The sequence below is a fragment of the Mus musculus genome, chromosome 6, assembly GCF_000001635.26.
Source record: "Mus musculus strain C57BL/6J chromosome 6, GRCm38.p6 C57BL/6J".
Classification (NCBI taxonomy): Eukaryota; Metazoa; Chordata; class Mammalia; order Rodentia; family Muridae; genus Mus; species Mus musculus.
Window position 1 is genome coordinate 85,150,150 of NC_000072.6, and position 11,890 is coordinate 85,162,039.

Genomic DNA, 11,890 nt, shown 5'->3' on the forward strand with positions numbered 1-11,890 from the left:
TCTGAGCCGCCATATGGGTGCTAGAAATTGAACCCTTGTCTTCTGGAATAACAACCAGTGCTCTTAACCATTAAGCCATCTCTCTGGTCCAGACTGCCTCAAATTTAAGCCCAGCATGGCCTATATACTACCAGGTCATGCAAAGCAGAGATACATGTTAAAGACCTTCTCAGAACCACAAAAAGCCTTACCCCTAGAGGCTGCTGTGTCACATGTACATCATGGGGTGGCAGAGGGGAGAGAAGCTGTCTATGCTACGTGTGTTGACTTATGAGTAGCTGAATGATTAGAAGCCTAACATCCCCTCCCCCCCACACACACACACACAAAAGCTAGCCTAAGAAGACCACAAGTTTGTCACCAAGCTAGCCTGAGACTACCATCACTCTGGTGCCTGGCAGAACTGGACAGGTTCCCAGAATGGAAAGCAAGCCAGAGACTAGAAGAACCTCGCCAAGCAGGAGTGAGCCCAAGACAGATGGACACTCAGGTGGGCCTGTAGAGGAGTGAACCTGAAATGACCACAACACTTGCTCCATCAGGCCTGGACATGGAGCTCGCCTGAGGTGAATATCCTCCAGTGGCCAGGCCTGGGGGAGACACACCACACTTGAGATGACCCCTGCCATACACCATAATTTGTGAGCAGAGCAGAGCACTGGTGAGACCATCTGAAATGAACCCAGACACTCAGAGAACATCCCCCCTGGGCACCACTAAGTGGAGCAAGTAGGTGGTAGAGAAATAGAAGAGAAAGAGAAATAGAAGGATGTGGGCAGGACCAAGAGAGGCAGAACTAGAGAGTTGAGGGTAGTGAAGACCAGTCTGATGTGGTGATGTCACCTGGGACCATGGTGGAGTCCTGTGTTGACACTGAGGGCCACATCTGGGTCCAAGGCCCTGCAGCAGCAGGGATCTGTCACTTCCAAAGAGCAGGCAGATATCCCTGGTCTGGCCTGCTGTGGGGACATGTTGATGTCTGAAGGCTGTGCAGGACTAGCCCCACCCTTCACCAGGGCATTGTGGGAGGGCTGGCACCACAGGCCTGAGAGCAAGAGAGCAGACCCAGCCCAGAGGCAGCCACAGTACTCAGGGGCCCAAACAGTGCAGGAGTTTGGGGATAGCTATCTCCTAGGATGCTGACCCCATGATAGAGCTGGCCCTACCATTAGTGTCCTTGTGGTAGTGTGAAAGAGAGAGAGGTATGTCTTCCATACTTAGCCCACACCATCTGCAGCAGGTAAGAGACCTGGCCCTGGGGTCATGGGAGCAGGAGAGCTGGCCCTGTCCTTTGCTGACTGCAGGACTTGGAAGAGCAATCCCTGCACCTCACCTGGCTAGCACAGCAGAGATGGACTGAGATGTGGGAATTGTGGGTGAGATGGCCCAGAGGGCATGAGTGTGGCTGCCTCTTGTCTGCTGTGCCTTGGCACGGCAAGGGAGAGACCCCTTCCCTTGTATTTGCCCTCACCATGGAGGCAGGAGGAGAGTTGGCTCCAAGAGGTCATGAGAGCAGGAGAGCTGGCCCTGCCCCTCACCCGGGCAGCACAGTAGAGCTGACCCTGATGGCAGGGCTACAGGGGAGCTGGCCCTGAGGATGTGCACATGGGAGAGCTAGCCCTGCCTCTCGTCTGTTATGCAGCAGTGACTACCACCCTAGTCCCTAGCCACCTAAAGCAGGCAAGAGAGCTCTGGGCTCATGAGAGAGGGAGAACTGTCTCTGCCTCTCCCAACCCTCCCACCTGCTGCTTGTCTGCTGGGCACTGGTAAGTAAGAGGCAGAGACACACACTCTGCCCCTCCGTCACCATCTGTGGCAGACAAGAAAGCTGGTCACAGGATTCTGAGTGGGAGAACTGGCCATGTCCCTAACTGGCTGCAGCACTCAGGGGCAGTCCCTGCACCTCACCTGGGCAGCAGGGTAGAGCTGGCACTGGTTGTGGGGGTTGAGGGTGAACTGGCCACATGGGCATGGATGCATGAGAGCCAGGAGGCTGACTGTCTCTGAGCCTCTCAGGCCCAGATGCAGGCTTTCAGTTGGTTCACCCCATCTATCCTATCAGTGAACTGCTGGAGTGCACTAAGAGGCTGGTTCTACAGACCCAATACTACAGGATTTCCATGACTCAGGGAAAGACCAGCATATCCAAGAAGAGTTCCAGTGACGTTCCATTATTGAGTAGCACAAGTCAGAGGCTCCATACTGGACGAACAAGTCATTGCAATGAACATTTACAAGCAAAGAAGTGTGGACAAAAAAGAATATTATGGGCACACTGATGCACTACAGCTCCCAAGAGATGTTTTTTCTGTATTGCTGGGAAAGGATGCAAGAGTGGAGGACAGGTACAAGGGGAAGGGGAGATGAGTGGGATTGGGGTAGATGATGTGAATGAAGTTCACAAAAAAAAACAATAAAAATTTAAAAATCTAAATAAAGAAAACACAACATAACAAAAAAAACGCCATTTAAACAATGGGATTTTATTTCCATTATAGAAGACATTACCATGATTAAGGGGTGCAGAAGGTTAACATTAGAAGAACTGATCCAGGCGGCCTTCCTTTCTCCTCAGTGCAGGGCCATCTGCCTTGGCTTCTCGGAGGTGCCTGGTCCCATGCTGCATGGAAGTGAGACATCCAGGTGACCCACAGGGCTGACAAAGCTGGGATCTCATTGCCAGGCCACCAATTGGAAACTACTCAGTAGTAATGAGACTCCCCCAATGTGGGAAGCCGCCCTCACATTCGCCGTTGCAAGATGGCGCTGACATCCTGTGTTCTAAGTGGTAAACAAATAATCTGCGCATGTGCCAAGGGTAGTTCTCCACCCCATGTGCTCTGCCCTCCCCGTGATGACAACTCGGCCGATGGGCTGCAGCCAATCAGGGAGTGACACGTCCTAGGCGGAGGATAATTCTCCTTAAAAAGGGATGGGGTTTCGCCATTCTCTCTCTTGCTCTGGCTCTTGCTCTCTTGCACTCTTGCACTCTTGCGCTCTTGCGCTCTGGCTCCTAAAGATGTAAGCAATAGAGCTCTTGCTCTCTTGCTCTCTGGCTCCTGAAGATGTAAGCAATAAAGCTTTGCCGCAGAAGATTCCGGTTTGTTGCGTTCTTCCTGGCCGGTCGCGAGAACGCGTGTAAGACCCCAAACCATCCAGCATCCATGGAAGAACTTCCTGGAGTTCTCAGCATTATCACCCTGCCTGAGTCTTCTAAGTCTTACCCACCAGGATGCTCCTGCAGAAAGGAGGTCAGGCCTTGCAAAGGGCCACCTGGGGCTTAAGTCGACTGTGGACTTCTTCATCAGTATATTTAGTATGCATGCATGTGCACTCTCACATGATATATTTAACTTGTGTTCTTGTCCATGTGTGTCCTTGTGCACATGCACATGTGTGCTCAACTTTATATGTGCATTGTTCACATCTACACATGTACAAATGTCAATTCACAGATGCTGAACACCTGGACTTTTAGACACAGGCATCCGAAAGGCCATTGAACTTGAAATGCACCTGGCACACGCCTTTAACCAGGAGGAAGAGGAGGGGATGGGTCTTAGTGAGTTCTGGGCCAGCCTGGTCTACAGAGTGAGTTACAGGATAGTCAGAGCTCAATATAGAAACACTGTCTCAAAAAAAAAACATGAAAAAAGGGAAGTGTATATGTCTCCATCTTCAAGTGCTGAGTCTTCTCTGCACTCTGGGGAATAAACTCAGATCTCACATGGGAAGCAGGCACTGTAAGCACAGAAAAGGTCATTATGCCAGCCTTCTTGTGCTTCTAAATCTCTCCCACTCTTGACTTGCAGCCCAGCCAACTCTCATTGAGGACCCGAGGACCAGGAACAGCAAGGTGTCTATGCGACTTCTTCCAGGGACCTTTCCCTGGGCAGCCCAAGTATGAATGGTATTTTGTTCCTTTATTATGGCGTGCATAGAAAAAAGGAAGGACAGGGTGTTGCTACAGAGCGGCCAGAAGGGGGCAGGATAACATCAGTTTATAACTACTGCAGAGCCAAAAGATTGGAACTTGAGAGGGGTGCCCTCTGATGGTTGGCTTCCCAGTCCGCCCTAGCTAAGAACTGCCTAGTCCTACCACTTGAACTTTCTGAAACAAAGAGGAGCTAGCCGCTAGCCTGCTTGCCTGTAATTCCGATGGACTCTAGCTCACCTCAGACTAAAAATGGATCAAAGCAATCTCTATGTCTTTCTCTCCTGTCCTCCTCAGACATCTCCAGAGAGCTGGGATATTTTTCTTTCCCATTTGAGATTATGAAGTTGTTTCTAGAGTGCATGACACAGGTTGAAGGATAAGTACACAGGTCCCAAGGAACCAAGCGTTTTCACTGACAGTGATGAGTCTTGTTCGTGAGATTGTTGTGATTCTCAGCCTTTCTCTTCCCCTGTGTGTGCTCTTCATTTTCTGGTTCTGTCTGCCTAGCACCTCCTGGGGAAGCTGCTGTGCTTTTCCAGAGAAGGCTTCTGTTAATCAGAGTGCAAAGGGACCACAAGCTCTACGCAGGCAAGGACTTCATCCAAGACTGTCACTGGTCTCTAACTGGTATGTCCTGTATGGATAAAGACAAACCAACCCTGGAGGGGGAAGCTGATCCTGGAACAGGGTGGAAATTGAGAAAGGGGCTGAACTTATGGGAGTGGCGTTCAAGGGGAACTTAGAAGCACTAGGAAGGGGACTGGGATTTCCTGCTGAGCCATGGCTCCCTGGCTATTCGTCACTTTTTTCACCCAAACACGAGTGGATGCTGGCCTGAACTTCCACTGTCCAAAGCCAAGGATAGGCTCCGCCCCACGCTGGTTAGGTAGCAGCCCATGAAGTTGAGCTCCAGACAAAGAGTGTGGCAGGCTGGGAAGCGCTGTGTGCGTGCTGACCGGGGCCTCCTGGGGCTTTTGTCCCGCCCTGGCCCCGCAGCTAGCCCGGTTGCAGTTACCGGGTTCGGTGATGCTCCTAAACGCACGCTGTGAGTTCGTGCTGTGGCAACTGAAGGAGGAGCTGGGCTCGCAGCAGCCGGGCCTGCACCCGCTCCACACACCACTCTGGCAGCTGCGGGCACCGAGGCCGGCATGCAGCGGTTGCCTCTGAGCGCGATGCTGAGCTCCCGAGGCCCGAGGGGCTGCAGCGCCTGCTGCTCATCAACAACGCAGGTGAGACTCCGGTCCAGACCCCGGCTGCGAGCTCTCACCTCATCGCCTTTTGGGTAAGAGGAGGGCAAGTTCGCAAAAGTCCAAAGTCCAAGAGGGTGTACCAGTGTCACTGATGAGTGACAGTGCCTCCTGGCGGGTGTGTGAGTCAAGACTTTTTGAACAAATCTCTCTGCTTTACTAAAGAGCATTCAGGAGTAGTCTTAGCTTGCATTAGGGGTGTCTGCAGAGCTGGGGCAGAGGGATAGCAAACGCCTATGGGGAGGAACTGAGGAAGGCTGAGGAAGAAGAGCGCCCCAGTTGTGCCATTTCTTTGGTCCTGTTTTTTTTTTGTTGTTGTTGTTTGTTTTTGTTTTTGTTTTTCAGCCACTCTTGGGGATGTTTCCAAAGGCTTCCTCAACGTGAATGACCTAGCTGAGGTGAACAACTACTGGGCTCTGAACCTGACCTCCATGTTCTGTTTGACCTCCGGCACCTTGAATGCCTTCCGGGATAGCCCTGGCCTGAGCAAGACTGTGGTTAACATCTCATCTCTGTGTGCCCTGCAGCCCTACAAGGGCTGGGGTCTGTACTGTGCGGGGAAGGCTGCCCGAGACATGCTCTACCAGGTCCTGGCTGCTGAGGAACTGAGTGTGCGGGTGCTGAGCTATGCTCCAGGTAGGTGGGTGCTCCTGACAGTGCTGTCCCTAGACTTAGCTGGTACCTTTCTGCCACACCACCTCCAATAGGATCTGTGTGACAAGTGCCACAGAGTGAGGAGATTGACCTCAAAATGGGGAGGCCTCCTGGAAGCCATTATGGAACTCTTTGCCGGAGAAAAAATTATTGAGCTGTAGTTCTCATGGTGATCTATCTGTTTTGTTTTTTCTTATTCCTTTTCTTATTTACATGTTCTGATAGCCTAGACCAAGATCTTAAGTGAGAATAATGGGTCAGAAACCATCCCTAGAGATAAGGTCACTACAGGACCTTATCCCCAGGGAAGCCAACACTTTACTTTGTAAATCATTTACAAAACTATGATGATAGATAAAAACTTTCCCAACAGCCGGGCGTGGTGGGGCATGCCTTTAATCCCAGCACTCAGGAGGCAGAGGGAGGCAGATTTCTGAGTTCGAGGCCAGCCTGGTCTACAAAGTGAGTTCCAGGACAGCCAGGGCTATACAGAGAAACCCTGTCTCAAAAAGAAACAACAACAACAACAACAACAAAAAAACCCCAACTTTCCCAACAGTAAAATTTCATATGTGTGTCATCAGAGGTGGGTTTTGGTATATGGTAAAGAAAGCCTTAATTAGAAAAAAATTAAAATAGTTTAAATTTACGTGTTGAAGATTTTTTTAAAAATGAGGCATTAGATGTTAAATAATAATTGACCATGGGGCTGGAGGGTTAGCTCAGCAGTTAAGAGCACTGACCATTAAAAATTTATTAACCTGCTCCTGGAAATATGCCACAAGCCTTGGACGACAGCCCCCACTGAATACATCCCTTTAGAACTGTTATATTTTGATGATTTATAATGATATTACCTGTTCTGTTTGTGATTCACTGAATACATAGTTTCAGAGTTGTAATGCTTGGATGATTTTTGTGCTTTATTGTGCTAAATGATTTTTGTTGATATTTGTGATTGTCTCACTGGATATAGTTTCGAAGCGATGTAATGTTTGGTTTTTTTTTTTTAATGTATAAAATCCCCTGCTCGAGAGCTGCAAAATACACCCAGAATCAAACTGCCTCTGTGTTTGTTTCTGTTTGTCACCACCGAATCCTTACCCACCCAGCTTCAAGGACCCTCATTCCAGGGACACCCATACACGACTGGGGTGGTCCATGGCACCTTTCTGGGGGCTGGGCAAGGAGGGGGAACCTGATCTATATTCTCAGTAAAGAATCCAAAAACTATTGGGCCCCTAACACCTCTGGTAATGACTCCTCACTTCGTAAGAAAAATACAGACTCCCAAGAAGTTGGAGCAGTCAGGGGCCGAGGTACTCAGCCTCAGGAGTTGTCCGATTAGCAGGTGGGATAAACATCCAGACACATAAAATGCATTAAGACTAAAACTAAAAAGACAAAATGCCTTTATATGTTCAGCTGTCTGCTTTTGTCCCTCAAGGGACACATACTGTTCCTCCATGTGTGCCCGACACCCAATAAAGCTGTATGGAGGATGGACACATGGAATGTTCAAAGACAAGCAAAGAGATAGTGGTGAGCACCTCAGGCTGAGCCGTGCTGGACGCTGAGTGGAATGCAGAGGGTGCTAGCATGGAGAAGACAGGGCCGCTGTTCTTATGGACATTTAGGGTACGAGGACTTCTGAGACCTTGTCTTGTCCCTCTAGCCTATTAAGATGCCACTGTGCCTTTCTTCTAAACTTGTGATTTCTGCTTAAAAGGTAGCAACATGTAATAGAATGAGCAGCTAAGGGGTGAGATCCAATTGTCTGTACCTCTTTGGACTAGGACAGGATTCTGGAGACACAGGCAAAATGGTCTGTCTAACGCTGGAGGGAGGCAGGACCAGGATCCAAGTTTGCCTCTAACTTCTTGATCTATACTATGTTTCCTCATCTCATGTAGCACCTGCCCTATGCACACATGCAAGATATTTCTTGTTCCAATATCCAGCTCACCTGCTCTGAGCTCAGCCTAGGCTCCTTCAGACAGCAGCGATCACGTGTAAACCACAGCCAGGAGGGGAGCCAGTTCCAGAAGGGCCCAGAGCTAAGTTAGCTCTCTGGAGGCTGCCTCAGTTTTCATGGAGGAACTGAGAACCTCCCCCAGAGCCTGGAGACAACAGGGCCAGCCTAGTTCTCATTTCAGTCTCTGGAAGAATCTTCTAACAGGTTACAAAGATGGAGATGTCTGTTAGGAAAGATAGCAAGCCTCTGCCCAGTGGTGCTCAAGGAGATAAAACGGGGCAAGGCAGAGCAGCTGAGAATTAAGCAGAAGTTCAAAGTCAGCCCTGAGTACACAGCAAGTTAGAGGCCAGCATGGGCTCCAAGAGAGTGTCTCAAAATACAAGAGAGCGAGAGGAACAGCGGAGGATCTGGCTGGAGGACATTCAAATGTTAGCCAAGTGCTCTTCCAGGCCTTGTGATTTTTCTGCCCCTAAAATGCCATTAAATTTTAGGAGGTTTCACAATCCCATAAGCAAACAGGAGACATTTTCCAGAAATGCAAGTAAAAGTGACAAAGCTTGTTAGAAAGTAGCAGTGAGTGAGTGCTTTGATAGCCACTTCACACCTTGCCCACATGGTGGTGCTATGAAAAGGACCCAGCTCTCATGAAAAGCCCTCTTGGCACTGTCCCTGTGGCCCTTGGCCTATTGTGGTACAGACTCAGGACCAACAGGCCTTCAGGAAAGGAGAGCCAGGATCCATGAAGGTCGTTGTACTGGCTAGTTTTGTGTCAACTTGACACAGCTGGAGTTATCACAGAGAAAGGAGCTTCAGTTGAGGAAATGCCCCCATGAGATCCAACTGTAAGACATTTTCTCAATTAGTGATCAAGGGGGAAAGGCCCCTTGTGGGTGGGACCATCTCTGGGCTGGTAGTCTTGGTTCTATAAGAGAGCAGGCTGAGCAAGCCAGGTTAGGCAAGCCAGTAAAGAACATCTCTCCATGACCTCTGCATCAGCTCCTGCTCCCTGACCTGCTTGAGTTCCATTCCTGACTTCCTTTGGTGATGAACAGCAGCATGGAAGTTTAAGCTGAATAAACCCTTTCCTCCCCAACTTGCTTCTTGGTCATGATGTTTGTGCAGGAATAGAAACCCTGACTAAGACAGTCATGCTGAGGGCTCTGGTTCTTGTGCAGTCCACAGTCATGGGTTGGACACTCAGTAGGACTGGTCTGCAGCCAGCCTCTTGGCACACTTGACAAGGGCCATACAGTCCCCAGGCATCAAAAACAAACAACAAAATGACAGCCCTGCTCTGCATCTGCTTGTTAAAAGAACCCGCCGACTCTCCTTGTGCCCAGCAGAGGGCGGACTGGGGCTGTGCAACGTGGAAAGGTGGGGCCTGTCCTTCCTTCAGGCTATGCCTCTATTGTGCAGGTCCTGCAGGATTCCCCAAGGTGGAAGGGGTTAGGTGACTTCTATCCCCTTTCCCAGTGGAGTCTCTGGAATGGTAATGGCTGAGCTCAGGCCCCTGGGTTGCTGCTTACAAGCTGTAACCCACAGCCAGTTGCTCTGTGCCTCTGAAAAGACTGATCATTATAGCACACTTAATTAAATCATAGCTCCCATCCCAAAGGGTCGTCATGAGTGCAGAGTAGGCTGGTGTTTTGTGTTTGGCACTGAATGCCCCAGGGTTGACAAAACCCAGTTGTTGCCTCTTTTATTTCTGGCAAGGCCTCTTGTAGCTAAGGCTGCCCTCAAACTGTAAAATGACCCTGAGCTACTGATCCTCCTGCGTCCACCCAAGGGCAGGGATTGTAGGCATGCACAACCATGCCTAGGTTTATGCAGTGGTGGGGATGGAGGCCAGTCCTTCATGCATGGGTAAACACTTCCAACTGAGCTACACTACCACCTCCACTACTGCCTTGTGACATCACACACAGCCTTCTCTCTAAGAGACCAGGTGCCCTGCCCTTGCTGCCCTGTAGCAAGATCTCTCACACACTGCTCTGCTCCTGTGTCAGCGTCTTCAAGGGGACCAAGGTTCCATCTGGATAGCTTCTCTCAGACCAGTAGGAGAACACATAAGATTCCAGAGCCTAGACATTCCCATGCTTGTCTTGAGCAGGTCCCCACCCTTCTCTGAACTTCTGTTTCCTCATGACAAAGAAATCCCTGTTCTGTTTCATTCCGGTTTTATTCTGCAAACCTCTGTTCCAGAACGGCCCTGCTGCATAGGGGATTGGTATTGTATTGTCTTCTGCAAGTAGGTGGGCTAATCTAGGGTGGCCTTCTGTTCTGGAGGCACACGAGTTCCTCCAAGGCCTCTTGCTTTTTCCAGGAGAAGTGGCAGTTAAGGGTGTGAAGCATCCAGCACCAACCCAAACCCTAGTGAGGTCACCCTGACTTTCTCTATGATAGATCAGCAGTTCAGGGAGGAGTACCGCCTGTCTCCACAAGGTGGCAGACTTTCTCACATCTTCTGAATGCAGAGGTTTCATGTCCTAAGAGCTTCCTTGTTCTATCCTCAGGGGTACCCAAAGGATTGAAGGAGGTCAGAAAGGAATAGAGTGACTCTTCTTAGGAGGTCCCATGGCCACCCTAGTGACCTGCAGCCAACTCTGCCCACTGGGATTTCTCCAGCATCAATTCCAGCCCATGATTCAGCTCATGTCTACAGTACAACTCTCAGAACTGGAACGTTTATGCTGGCTGCCAGGGCCTTAACCATCTGTCTCCTAGAGTTCATAGCCTGGCCTTAGTCAACCCACATGTTAACAATTAACCCATGCAAGCACATACATAAATACATGCCTGCACATGCACAGAGTCCAGCTGCAGGGGTGAGCAGGACTGTGGATTAGCCAAAAGGCAAACACGGCTTTTCTTTGTCTTTGTTGTCACTGAGCTGGGTCATTTTGGGTTTAATAGTCTGAGCTGAGGCCTAGAAGCTATGTCCTGAGGAGCTGGGGAGGGGGTGGGAGTGTTTTAGGCTTACCCCCATGGAACTGTGGTATCTCTACCCAGAAATGGAACCGGCTGGGCTCTGATTGGTCAGGAACTTCTCCCATGAATATGCCCACATGCCCCACAGCAAAGCAGGTGTGAGTTCTCATCAAACCTGGGGGTATCAGTGCCACCTAAACACCTGACTCCAGATCACTTTCCTAGGACATGATTCATCCCCCGAGTCTCCTGTCTCATGATAAGGACACTGGGGCCTTGGGACAGTGCCTTCTGGCTCCACCCAAATCATTCCCTGAAGACCATGGTCTTAACGTGCTAATGTGTGTCCAGCAATTTGGACTCACATGCCATGGGGGCACACCCCTGTGTGAACATGCTGGGAGAACCTAGCTGTGTCCTTCATTCAGACTGAGGGAGGTGAGCAGTGGGTCTCCCCAGTCACCAGAGAGGAGACACCCCAGGGTGACAGCTCTTCAATAGGAATTACATCTCAATGACCTGGTGTGCTATCAAGATGGGCATAGGACTAGAAGCTCCCTGATAGCATGCTGAATAACTGAGTGGAGAATCCCTCCAAGCCTTCCCCTGGGGCCCAGTGGAGGGAGGGGCTAAATGAGGGAGATTTGAATAGAGGAAGGGGAGGGGGTCATCCTTGCCCTGTTCACCTGTCTTCTTTCTGTAGTTTGGAGGCAGGGACTGGCTGGACTGGGCTTCTCTGAGACATCATAGAGCTCACCCTAGGAGGACTGAGTCACTTTCCACCCCAGATATTCTCCCCCTGTCCCTTTTGTCCCTTAGGAAACAGCACCTTCAGATCTAATAGCCCTAACTGGAGTTAGGAAGTCAACCTAATTTTTAGTGAATTTTAATTTTATTGAAGAAGTGAGAAGAAAAATTACTCTCATGTTTTGGGGTCCCCCACATGATAGAACCTCCCACATATGACCCCGAGATTCTGTGACACAACAGCTAAGAGACCTGAATACAGACTAAAGGTCTCTCAGCACCAGTACCTTTTCCCTGAAGCAAAGAAAAAGAGGCTCCTGCTTCCTCCCAGACCTGAGGGATGCTCTCAGAGCTTCAGAAGTCTCTGGCCCACGCTGCTAAGGGCTGGTTGGCTCAGGCAGT

General features: G+C 50.0%; 2 pseudogenes; both read left to right on the forward strand.

Annotated features, from left to right (window-relative positions):
• The first annotated feature begins 186 nt into the window (after positions 1 to 186).
• Gm22893 lies at positions 187 to 302 on the forward strand (annotated as a pseudogene).
• A 4,531-nt stretch (positions 303 to 4,833) lies between these two features.
• On the forward strand, positions 4,834 to 5,822 carry Spr-ps1 (sepiapterin reductase pseudogene 1; annotated as a pseudogene).
• The last annotated feature ends 6,068 nt before the right edge of the window (positions 5,823 to 11,890 follow it).